This window comes from Lissotriton vulgaris, chromosome 10 (genome assembly GCF_964263255.1).
Source record: "Lissotriton vulgaris chromosome 10, aLisVul1.2, whole genome shotgun sequence".
Classification (NCBI taxonomy): domain Eukaryota; kingdom Metazoa; phylum Chordata; class Amphibia; order Caudata; family Salamandridae; genus Lissotriton; species Lissotriton vulgaris.
In genome coordinates this window covers 300892122-300904861 of record NC_141698.1, presented here as the reverse complement: position 1 = coordinate 300904861, position 12740 = coordinate 300892122, and the positions used below count along the sequence as shown (strand labels likewise).

The 12740-nt window shown below is 39.4% G+C and overlaps 1 protein-coding gene across 1 annotated transcript in view; it reads right to left on the bottom strand.

The window, feature by feature from the left end:
• The window catches only part of LOC147685162 (uncharacterized), a 164809-nt gene that overhangs the window by 127989 nt on the left and 24080 nt on the right, over positions 1-12740 (bottom strand). The gene's annotated exons all lie outside the window — the stretch shown is intronic.

Below are 12740 nucleotides of genomic sequence, written 5' to 3'. Positions count from 1 at the left end.
TTCACATTTAAAAACAGCTCAAGCCATCATGTTCACCATATGATAATCCGGAATCGAGTACAGGGCCTTCATAACACTATTCATATCGACCTCAACTAGTCAAACCACTGCCTAGCCGAAAACAGACTCTTACCAATCATTAACCACCTCAAACTATAATCATTGTACCTGTGTATGGCATTGTAGCCTTTGGAGGTGATTCTGAGTGGTTTATCAATTACATTTGTAGCTAAAATGTTATGTTATGTTAAGTTATGTTATGCTATGCTATCCTATGTTATGTTATGTTAATTTATGTGTATCAGTAAAGCGTGCTATCACCCTCGAGTCTATCTTGAAGGAAATTGTTAGTTTCTGGAAAAAATTGGATTACTATTTTATTGTATTTCTAGGCAAATATCCAACTTCAAAATGTAGATGGAAATTTGCTTTGAAATAAGACCAGAATTCTAGGAATTGGTTCGGAATTCTTAGAAGACATGCAGGCATGCCTTGGCTTGGAGAAATCACCTGGTAAAGACACAGGAATAACACTAGGCCCGTGGACAATTTCTACTAATCCTGGGTACTCTTGTGTAATTTTACACAATTACACTTGCCAGCAGACTTCAGCACTTTAAGTACAGGGAGAACTGTGGGGAATTACTAGCCTGGAAAACCAGAGCAGATTTGTGTAGGAATAAAATAAAGGGATTTGTTCAGTCAAGGACAAATTAGATTTTTAATTCGGCTGAAGAGATTAAGGCAGATATGCTCCAAAGCCTGAATGAAGTTCATAAGGAAAATCTGGACCCTGATCCATCACATATAGGAGACTGGCTTGATAGTAAAAAACCTTACACAGCAAGTAGCTGGCCTTGCAGTTGAATTTATGGATGAGGAGATACTAGCCCAAGTGAAACTTTTAGCTAATGGGAAGGCGGCAGGGCCAGACATGATAACTACCAAATTTTATTAAAAAGTGAAAACTGTCTTGATCTCCTTTTGGAAGCATTTGTTTAGTTAGATCTATGCAGCGAGCAAGGCAATTCTGCCCTCATGGTATAAAACTACTGTGGTAGTGATTCTTAAGCCTATTAGGACTCCAAGCTGGTACACTCCAAAAGGCCGATATCCCTCCTCAATTGTGACTTTAAGCTTAAAGGCTTTCAGGTGTTATCACTGACTTAATCCATTTAGACCAGAAGGTTTTGTTCCTGGGAAACAGCTGCATACATTGATACACTGGTTAATAGCCACAATCAATATAACAGAAACCTTTAATCTCCCCCTAACAATCACCACACATTTGACGTGGTTAAAGCATTTAATAGTGTCTGTTGATGGTATCTATGGGCGGTACTACAACATTAAGGGATTAGTAGCAACTTAATTAGTACTATAAGAACCCTATATAAGGCTCAAACAGCAAGGATTATGGTAAATTAGGATATTACCACTCCTTTTCAGATATCTAGGGGTACAAGGCAGGAGAGCCTCCTTTCCTCCAACCTCTTTGACCTATATATTGATCAATTTGCCTAACTGATATGGCATGATGATACTATTATACCCTTTGAAGCTGCAAGGCTCTCAACTAAGCTAATGGTGTATGCAGAAGACATACTTATATATACTGCAAACCCAGATATTGCAGTTCCTAGATTGGAAGAGCTTGTGGAGAAAATGTTTGGAAAAAGCCTGGCTACCTAGTTAACAAGGGAAAGACAGATGTGATTTTGTGGGTCATGGAGTATGAGGGTTTACTTCCACAATAGCAATCCAAAACCCAAATACGGTAATTAGGCATAAAAATGACAAAATCACTTGATGAATTATCATCAGTGAACTAGCTAGTGTGAGTAGCAAGATAAGTTCACTACTTTGAACATGGTGGAATCTCCTGATTGGAATATTCTGGAGGGTGAATGTGGCTAAAATGTTGGTTCTCCCAAAGTTAACATTTTTCTTCAACACAATACCACTATCTATCCCAATGAGCTCACAACAAAAGCGTCAGGGTAGGGTCAGTACTTTTATATCGGCTTCTAAGGGGTCGAGGATAGCCTGGAGGAAGCTGAAACGAAAGTTAGAACATGGAGGACTGGTTTTCCCAGACTTTATTGTTTTCCACTATGCCTTCCAATTTAAGAATTTAACAGCATTGGTTGATGAATTGGATAACTTCTATATGGGATGCTTTTTTAGAGCTATGCTGCAACATCTGGGGCTGCTTACCTTTTTGTTTAAATTTGGAAACCCAACATTTTTTAACCAGGTCAGGGTGAAAGTACTTCTGGCTGCTCTTAGAGTTTGGGTATACATCAGGAAAGCTTTGGGCATTCATCATTATGCAGACCCCTCGACAATCAGGGATTCCCTGGCACACCTGAGTTGCTCAAGGAAAAACTGAGTCACCCTCTGCAGGGGGGGGGGGGGAGAAGGGTCATCTCACTTCGGGAAACTTCAGGAGAGGAGGCCCTGATATCCTGGTGGGAGTTTTCTTACTTGCTAAATGGCGAAGTTTCTAAATGTAAAGATATGCAGCTGACTTGCTGGTGGACTTTGCAAAAACTTGTGGGACAGGAGGGCCAGAGCTTGAGGCATTTTTTTTTGTTCAGATGGGGATTAAGAACCAACTCAAGAAATAAGTATCTCAGTGGTACTTGAGAAATATTGCGGCGCTTGATGGAAGGGCAGGGCCCGCCAACCAACACTGGGAGAAAGATCTATCAGAGGCAATCAAAGTACAAGTATCACAAGCATCTTCGTCTTTGCATTATTCTATGGTCAAGGCCACACCATTAAAGATAAATAATTTGTTTGCCATTCTCAGGGCTTACTGGTCACAGTCCAAGCTTGCTAAAATAGCCTCTGTGCAGCAGGCATGCAAGAAGTGTGTTGACAAAGAGGCAGATGACAGGCACATGTTTCCAAATTACCCAGCGCTAAGATCTTACAGGGAGAATGGAAGTAAGGTCCTAACCGAAATATTTGGTCACGAGATCAAGGTAAATTGACTCTTGATATTATTTGGACTGGACAACGAGTTTCATGCTTAGCTACATAAGGAACAAACCTCATTGTTATTCTTCCTGATTTGGCTGGCAAGAAGGGAAATTTGTAAAAAGTGGGTAGGCATGGTTCTCTCAACAGCAGAGGAAGGGATTAGTTTGTTCAATTATAACTGTGGACTAGAAATATACAGTAAAAAGGCTTCAGTTGATAGAAGATGGAGCCTTTTTTTGACTTGGCGAACGAAATCCTGAGTGTCCAATGCTTACACTTAACCCCCCCTCCCACACCCCTGCTGAGAACAAGGTTGTAAAAGGGCAGAGAGACAAGTAGCAAATGGCTAAACCATGCATGGAAGATGAGGTGTCATCCCCTCAGGCTTATTCCAGCTGAGTGGTGAAATAACTAGTACTAAAAAAAAAAAAACATTACACTTGTTAAGAAAAATCCATGAAATTACGCTATATGGCAGTTTGCGTACTTACATGCCATTTGCAGCAGAAATTTAGCACATGTGCACAGTAACAATGAGTCTGACGACAACGTGAGTGCCTGCTGTTTGTGTTGTTTTGCTCTGTTTTGTACTGTGAAATGCATCTTTGTATAATCTGACTAAAAAAGATTTAATTACGCGAATTTCAAACATCCCTAAATAAAACTCAATCTTTGTAATACTGTTTGCAGAATTATTGTGCTTCATTCCTGAGCTACTTGAAAATGGCCTCTTTAGCTGCACTTTTTAATGTGCTCTAATATTCCCTGAAAAACAATTCTTGGCCGGAGATATAACGAAGTTAAATTTATGGTTGGTTTCTGGATGACCAGAATATTTTACCATAATTTTGGGGAAAAAGAAACTTTTCAATTCTGTTAATTTGCTAAATGTATGTATGCAGTAGCCTATTAAAAACATTTGTCGCCTCACAGCTTTAATGATCGTAATCAGTTTAGAAGATTAGCCTGGTCCTATGAGCACGTCTAAGTCGACTTAACACTATTAAAATTGCAAATTAATAATTCAAAGTGTCGCCAATCATAAAACAAGATTAGTTCACAATTACAAACTATGGCAAATCTCCAATGTTCGTTTGTAGCTTTTGAAAACAAGTATAGAGCATAGGATTTATACCTGACACAACTGAAGTAAAATCCTGTGTTCACAAGGAATGAAGAGAAAATGAAAGTGACCCATAAATGACGGGATTACAGTTGCAAAGCAGGCAGTGCTTCCATGCTTTGTCTCATCTTCCTCTGTTGTAAAGATGCAGGGTAGGGGAATTTTAGTTAGATGCTCATAATATACTAATGGGCCCGAAAGTGCCATCAATCAAGCTTACCATTTCCCATCATAGTGGCAAGCTGAGGCTCACCACTGAAAAAACAAATCTTTTGAATAGCAGCCTTTTGCAATTAATTCCTTTCCTTGTCAAGAGGCAGTGATCAGAGATTGAATTATAACTTGTTACAAAAAATTATTCGTTAAGTCTTTCCAAGTTCATGTAGCTTGTTTTGACTCAACACTGCAAAAAAATATATTTGGGTCACAGGACACAATGGAGCAATGTGCCATTTACCTCCACAGTATGGACGCAACATTAAGCATTATCTCCCACAGGGTCTCCGATGGAGGGACTCGGATCACGCTCTTTCTAGGGTCAAATTCTGTTTCAGCAAGTTATTTCAGATTGTTAAATGAAAGCAAGCCTTCCATGTTCATTATTAAAAGCCCTCCTACATGTCGCCATTTGTCTTGTTGGCGCCAGATACCATGGGCCTCATTTATGAGGCCGTGCGTCATTTTTACGACACCGGTGTGTCACTTTTTGTGACGCACCAGCAGCGTAAAAAATGTGCCTTGTTGCACCATATTTACAAAGTGACGCATCTAGGTAGATGCATCACTTTGTAAATCCCTGTGCTACATTATACCTGCGCCTGGTATAATATATGCAGGGGGGCGTTCTGACGCAGGAAAAGGTCATAGAAGTTACGCAGTGAAATCTATAAGATTTCACTGCGCCACTTCTAGGACGCAAATGCGTAAATTTCTTACGCCTGCCTCACAGCAGGCGTAAGACTGACGCAGGGCCTTTCACATGGTGCTTGCCCTTGTGAAAGGACACATTGCTGGAGTTGCGTCACTTTTGTGACACACTCCAGCAATGCGTCACTTTTGCGCCATACAGATACGTCAGAAATACTGACGTATCTGTAACTCCTTGCGCAATGGTACGTCATACTGTAAATATGACGCATCATTGGTGTTGCAAGGAGGGCGCAATGAAAAGTGACGCATCGCTGTTTTCACGCAGCAATGCATCACTTTTCATAAATGAGACCCCATGTTTTTTCTTTCCTTGAGTACATTTTTTAATACTCATAAACAGGAGCTTCTGGCACCTAGCAAAAGCAAAACCGCCCAGAGGACTCTGCATTACTGTACTGCAGCCAGGACTTGCAAAACCTTCTGACAAGCCTGGTCGGGGAGCTTCTTTCTACCAGAATTGTCTTTCTGATACATCTTAGCTGCATCAAATATTCAGAAGGAGACACGAAATCAAAAACATGCACAAAAGTAGAAAAACATTTCACCTTTTCATGGCTGACGATTTCTCTCAAAACCCTCAATGGGAGACTCGGTGGGAGCTTATGGCTCCCTCATCTTGAAAACAAATATCTTTATAGGCCACCTTGTTGTATGTAAGTGCTAAATTTAGAATATTTCACAAAGGATATTGTAGCCTGCTATTCTGAATATTGTTGATAAGGCAGGTAACCTCATTCTCCATTATGGGTCTCTATTAAATCGGAGATGGGCCCAACTTCACGTTTTCTATCCAGTTCTCACACTGAGAGTCTGAGAAACAAACATGGATGAGGAAACAGGAACAAAGGAACTGAAAAACAAAAACACATGTACAGGGAGATAAACACTAAACAGGAAGAGACAGAGACTGACACAGACACAGACAGACAGAAAGGTTGATCAGGGTGATACTCATTGGAAAATGTAGAGGCAGAGGTAGATGCAGAAATAGAAAGATGAAAGGAAACATAATCACACAGAAAAATGTATGCAGTGAGTCAGAGAGAATCATGTACAATTGGGACAGGTATACCCATACAAATCATCAGTAGGACATGGACTCCAGGAAAGAAACATGTGACAAATGGGATAAAGAGACTCATAACTAAGAAAACAAAAACTGCGCAAGTAACACACAGGCACAAAATGCTCATCTCAGATTTACTTTCCAGCGCAAAACGTGTTTTGGCAGGAAAGTAGCCTGAAGTATCGCAAAGTAGTGCCTAGTGCAGCTTTGCTTTACCTTACAGCGAAGGAGCGTTCCATGGCCGGTACGTGGGTATTCCAACTTTGGCATTAATTCACCAAAACGCCAGGGGTAGTGGAAGTTACATCACATGTCACCCTCCCCTCATCTGTTTGCTAACTGTTTAGCTTTTATATTATCTGTCACGTGTCTTTCTAACCTGTTCCTGACTCTTTCTCACCCCTCCTTTCTATCTTAACTGTGTCTTTCTCACTGATCTCCTTATATTACATCTTCCCCTCACTCACCTGACTTTCTCACATGTTCTGTGTCTTTTTCAACTCTATTTCACCTTTCTCCCACCACTTCCTACTCCCTTACCTGTCCTTTCTCACCTGTCTATGTCACAGTAAGATTAGAGTCTCTTTCACCCCTCTTTATCTCTCTCAGATCCACATCCTCTTGTCTTTGTCATTTGATTTCTCACCCTTCCCTCTGTAGAATCTTCTTCCGCTTATTATTCTACCCTCATTTCAGCACTGAGCCTTTTATCTTTATTCCCTCTCCCTTTCTCTCTCCTCTCCACTATATTTCTTTCTTACTCCCTCCACAAGATCAGGAGCAGCATCAGGCATGGACACGATCCACACCACTTGCAGGAGTAAATGCTTAATTTCTAACTTAGCTAGTGTAGTCTGAGGTCAGGGGGTTACAGGCACAGTCCTATTGGTTGCGGGAGGCAAGACAGGGGTCGCCACTGCGACTCCTCCTGACTCTTAAATTACATCCATACATTACCATTCAATGACAAATGGTTTTTGATGCAAAAGCCTATATATTATACAAAGTAGACGTGGTTTTTCATCTAAACAGAACTTCTTTTTAACATAGGTGCTGGCAAGGAAAATCCTTTAATTTTGCCTTACTTTTATGTGTTTGCGTGTGTGTTGCACTGTAATGTAATGTAATGATGTCTTGTAAAGCGCATGAATCACCCCACATGGGGTATCTCCGCGCTGTAGACCGCTGGGGAACCCGTCCTGGCTTTCCCTGTGAGATGGAACCCACTGGGATTCTCCAGGGTGAAACCAGGAAACCCAGCGTATGTGGGGGGGCCGTTGTGGAGATGAGGCAAGCTAATGCCCAGAGTTGCCGAGTGTGATCCCTGGTTAGAGTAGGCACCGAGGCGAGAATTATCGAGTCTGCTGACCCTGATCCACGACCCTGCCGCGTCGGGAATTGAACCCTGGTCCCGGGCCGTCCTCTGCTTCCGAGTCTGCCGCCTCTAACCAGTGAGCCACACCACTCCACTGCACACATACACATTTACGAAGTTGTACAGTTAGTCTAAGCACAGTATTTTGTATTGGAAGGGTGTCCTTCCAGTACAAAACCTATGCTAGGCTCATGCCGGCACCCTTGCAATATGATACAAGATGGGTGCAAAGTACTAGGCAGCATGATTATGTGCCAGTGCTGGGGAGAGTGCGGGTTTATGCCATATCGTAGTTGATATGTCACTTTCCTGCTCTCTCCCTCTCAAATAAGGCAGAGCAGCATTTTTGGTTGCTGCATTTCATTAAATTTTAGAGAATATACCCTCAGGGCCTGTGTGAAACCGGGACTTGTTTGCAGTGTCCCCCCATTTTGACTTCTAAATGCTGGTTTTCTGACTCTGATTGCGCTCTTGGCTCTGCTAACAAGACCCAGGGCCTGTGCTCTGATTAAAAGTACATGGTAATTAGGTATAGTTATAACTGGTACTGACAACCTACTTGTAAGTCCCTAGTATATAGTAGAGTATGTACGTCTAGAGGTGCAGAAGATTTAATGTACTTAAGTGTGCACTACTGTGGTCTCTGATGTCATATTAAAAGCCAACTCTGCGTTGCAGGCTGCTTTTAAACTTAAAGTATATGCAAATTTGACTTTAGAAATAAAAGTACTTCCAAAGTTTCAAACAACCTTATTGTTACATATAAGTCACCCCTAAGGTCTCTCCTGGGTGCCCCATGGGTTGGGTGCCTTGTAACTATAAGCAGGAACAATATAAAATATGTTTTATATGCCCTGGTGAAGGAAAACATGTAAATTTTGTTTTTCCCCATAGTAGCTGAACAACACCATAGGCTAACATCGGAATACTTTATTAAAGTTTAACTATTGAAAGAAAGGAAAAAAATATGCTTCAAAGTATCAAAATATTAGGATAACTCCAACAACTTGCCACTGTTAGATTTATTAAAACTATCACAAAAAATACGTTATTGAACTTTCTTTTCTGTAAGCCAAAATCCGGCTTTCCAGCAGCCCTGCTCTAGTTGGCAAGCCTCTGCCAGGCTGAGTAAAGCTGTCATAATGAGGTGTGAAGTGGCCTGACTATAGTCAAATGATTTCCTGTGGGAGGAGTACTGCAAGGTACAGAGAAAAATGCATTATGGGTGTGGAGGAGCCAAAAATAACCACAGACATCTGATTGCAATTATACAGGCCTGATTTCTAACCGAGAACGATTGGTGACACCAGGGGGAGGAGGGCAAGTTTTTGAGGGGGGGGGGAGGGACCCCTTACCGACAGTGTCACTGGGATGGTTAGTTGTAGACACTACAGGGGGGGTGGGACTCAGGGGGAAAATTAAAAAGCAGACAGTGGAACCCCCTTATGAGCCGTACAGTGACCTTCGACTGTGAGGATTGCACCGTTTGGTGATCTTGCCGCCCGACCTCCGGGATGTGGGCTGAACGGCTGTGTATACAGGATGGGGACTTACAACCGAAGGGGGATTTCCATACTGATGATAATTATGTGATTGATATATTCTGTGATTTGATCTGCAATAAAAATTATTTACAAAAAAAAATGGGTGTGGAGTAGCCAAACTGGTCTTCAAAGATGCAATGACAGTTCAGGGCAGCACAGGCTTACCCCTGCATTCTGCACCTCCCAGTCAGACAGGAATCCCTTTAACCTGATTAGTAGAGAGGGGTCGGAAGGGGAAAGGAGAGTGTTGGGGAAACTTAGCCACACCAGTGGATTGGTGTAGCCAGATCTAACCCTCCAGCAGAGAGTTTCTCTATTTTGGACTTTTGAGTAATAGTGCTTTCTGGGTTAAGAATATGCCACACTTTGGAGAAAGTAGTCATACACCTGGGTGGCACGCTGCATCCCTGTAGTCAGGGGTGCCCCTCTGCGTGATGCCAAGGACCTGTGAATACATATGGGAGTGCAGCTAAGCAACTCAGATCCCTGACTGAAACTAGAAGTAGAAGAAGGACTACCCTGCTAGAACCCTGGCCTGCACCCAAAGGATTGGACTCATGAGGACTGCCCCTGTTGCACACTTGGAACTACAGTCCGAAGGACTGTACCTTGCTTCAGAAAGTGAAAGGACTTGGATATCCTGAAATCAGCAGGTTAAAAGAGCTCACCTGCATCAACTCCACCAAAAAGTTCCCAGCTTCGAGTGCATCCAGTTGACTTTTAAGTGTTTGGCCAGATGCATTGTGGAAATTGTAGTCCTATCATCCCAATGACCATCTCAGAGAATCTAGAACCCTGGATTGGTGACCTGGACACTTGAAATCCTTTAATAAAAAGCTTCATAAGTGGACCGACCCATCATCGAGAATCAAGCCAAAGATGTCGAACCTCACCCCAGCCTGTATTTCAGGTTCATCCCTCTGAAAGCTCTGGAGCTTCAGCCATCAACAAGACTTTCACGAGTTGACCGGGGCCTGGTGCTGAGACAAACTGATGACCTTGACGTGGTAAACACCCAAAATATTGAATTTTAAATATCGACAGTCCAGAATATCGAATCAAAAATATTGAGAGGACAGAATAACGAATTCCCAAAATATAGTCGTGTAGAATATCGAATTTGTGGTAAGAAATATTGTTTTCATAATATCGAATTTAGAAATATAGTTTTCCATAATATCCCCCCAAAAATGTTTGTTATGTATGCTAGTATATGTGTTAAAATTATATATCATTTTTGTAATGTATGTTTGAATTTTTTTAAGTTAACAATTTTATGTTACATATATTTTTGCATATTTTACTTGTGGGTTTATAGGGGAATAGGGTGGGAAGTAATGTAATTATAACACTTTTTTTAAAATTCATTAATTATATGTAAATTAATTTTTGTGTAATTTAATTCTATGACTGGTTGTGGGTTTATAGGGGAATAGGGTGGGAAGTAATTTAATTGAAATTAATTAATTAATTTTGTTATTTAAAATGTTTATATTTAATAATTTATATTGTTAATTAAGTAATTTGTTAATTTTTAATTCATCGATTAATAACAATTAATAAGTACTTTTAAATATGTTAAGTGTGTTAAAAATTATGAATTAGTAATTAATTAGGTATTAAATACTAATTACTTTGTTAATTTGCTAATTGCGTAAAAAATTATTAGGAGCAGGTTGAGCATTGATAGGGGGAGAAGGATGCAAAGTAATTTAATTTTAAATCAAAATTTTATTTATTAAAAGTTATTTTATAGTGTTAATTGTGTGAATTATTTTGATATGATGGTTATTATTTGTATTGTTAATTGTCATTACCTAAATAATTAATTGTTAATAAACTATGTTAATAGATTAATATTTTACAATATTGGAGGTGACATGTATAGAGGAAAATGGTGGGAGGTAAATACATTGTTATTAATTAATTAATTGTAAATTCATTCTAAATATATTGCGGGAGTGCGTATACTAAGTTATTCCCATATGCTATCCAACACTTTTCCTACTGTTCCACTCACTGGAGTGGGAATAGTATTTTTTACCCACCTACTATCCAACACTTTCCCTACTGTTCCACTCCCTGGAGTGGGAATGGTAATTTTTACCCACCCGCTATCCAACACTTTTCCTACTGTTCTACTCACTGGAGTGGGAATAGTAATTTTAACACTCCCACTATCCAACACTTTACCTACTGTTCCACTCGCTGGAGTTGGAATGGTTATTTTTACCCACCCGCTATCCAACACTTTTCCTACTGTTCCACTCACTGGAGTGGGAATAGTAATTTTTACAATCCCGCTATCCAACACTTTCCCTATTGTTCAACTCATTGGAGCGGGAATAGTATTTTTTACACTCCCGCTATCCAACACTTTACCTACTGTTCCACTCGCTGGAGTAGGAATACTAATTTTCACCCACCTGCTATCCAACACTTTCCCTATTGTTGCACTCGCTGGAGTCAGAATATTAATTTGTACCCACCCGCTATCTAACACTTTCCCTACTGTTCCACTCACTGGAGTAGGAATAGTAATTTGTACCCACCCGCTATCCAACAAATTCCCTACTTTTGCAGTTGTTGGAGTGTGAATACTAATTTTATTCCCTTAGCTATGCCATGTTTTTAATTTTGTTATATTTAATGTAGTGTAAATTATTAATTAACATAAACAAATCTACTTTAAATATTTAAATTAATATATATTATTTATTTGTATATTTATGTAATAGGTGTGTATATATATATATATATATTTTTTTTTAATAATGTTTTAAATATTTTACAATTAAGATTAATAAGTATTTTATAATATTAAATAAGTACATATGTATGTTGAAATATATATTTTTTAATATTACATATATTATCTTTACATTTTAAGCTTTTTTTACATTATTTTAACTATGTTTTATTTAATTGTGTTTATTATTTTATTACTTTTATATTATTTTTAATACCTGTAAAATAAATTCTATTTTAGTTAACTATATTTTAAAAATTAATATTTTGTACTCAATGTTTTAGTACTTACTTGTTTGTAGATAGAGACTCGATATTCTGTACCTCTATATTTTTGTATTGATATTCTGGACAGTCGATATTCTGTCCCTCGATATTTAGTCACTGATCCCATGACCTCGATCTGGTCTAACGAAGTGCCTTGCTCAAAGACAAGAGGAAAAAGCTCCAAAAGAAATTCTAAGTGGGAGGGTAACATTTTGACTGAGGCCTCCCGCTTAGTGTATTCGATCAGGGCTCCATTACTCTCAGCCTTAAAATTGGACTTTGTCCCTCTCAAGTGTGACCAGATGCCCCAAAATGATGCTCTAGGTTTTGAAGCACCAGAAAGTGTTTATTCTTTAAAAATTCATATCTCCGTTTCCATTAATTTAATTTTTTTTATGTATCTTTGTTTGTAAAAAAATATCCTATTTTTATAAATTAGTGCTGGGTTTTTATTGTCAATTGTGTCTTACTTATTTATTGCATGTGTGGTTTTAAATGCTCTACACACCTGTCTCCTTAGGTTAAGCCTGCCTGCTCATTGCCAGCTACCAAGGTTTGGGTAAGGAAATAATTACTGAGCCCTTGATTGAACATTTTATTGCATTTGTGGCCATATTGCTAGTGGAAGGTCTCTACTTATCACTTCTAATAACCGCTTTCTAATAGGGCCTTATTCACAAAGGTAAACTTACACTTTTG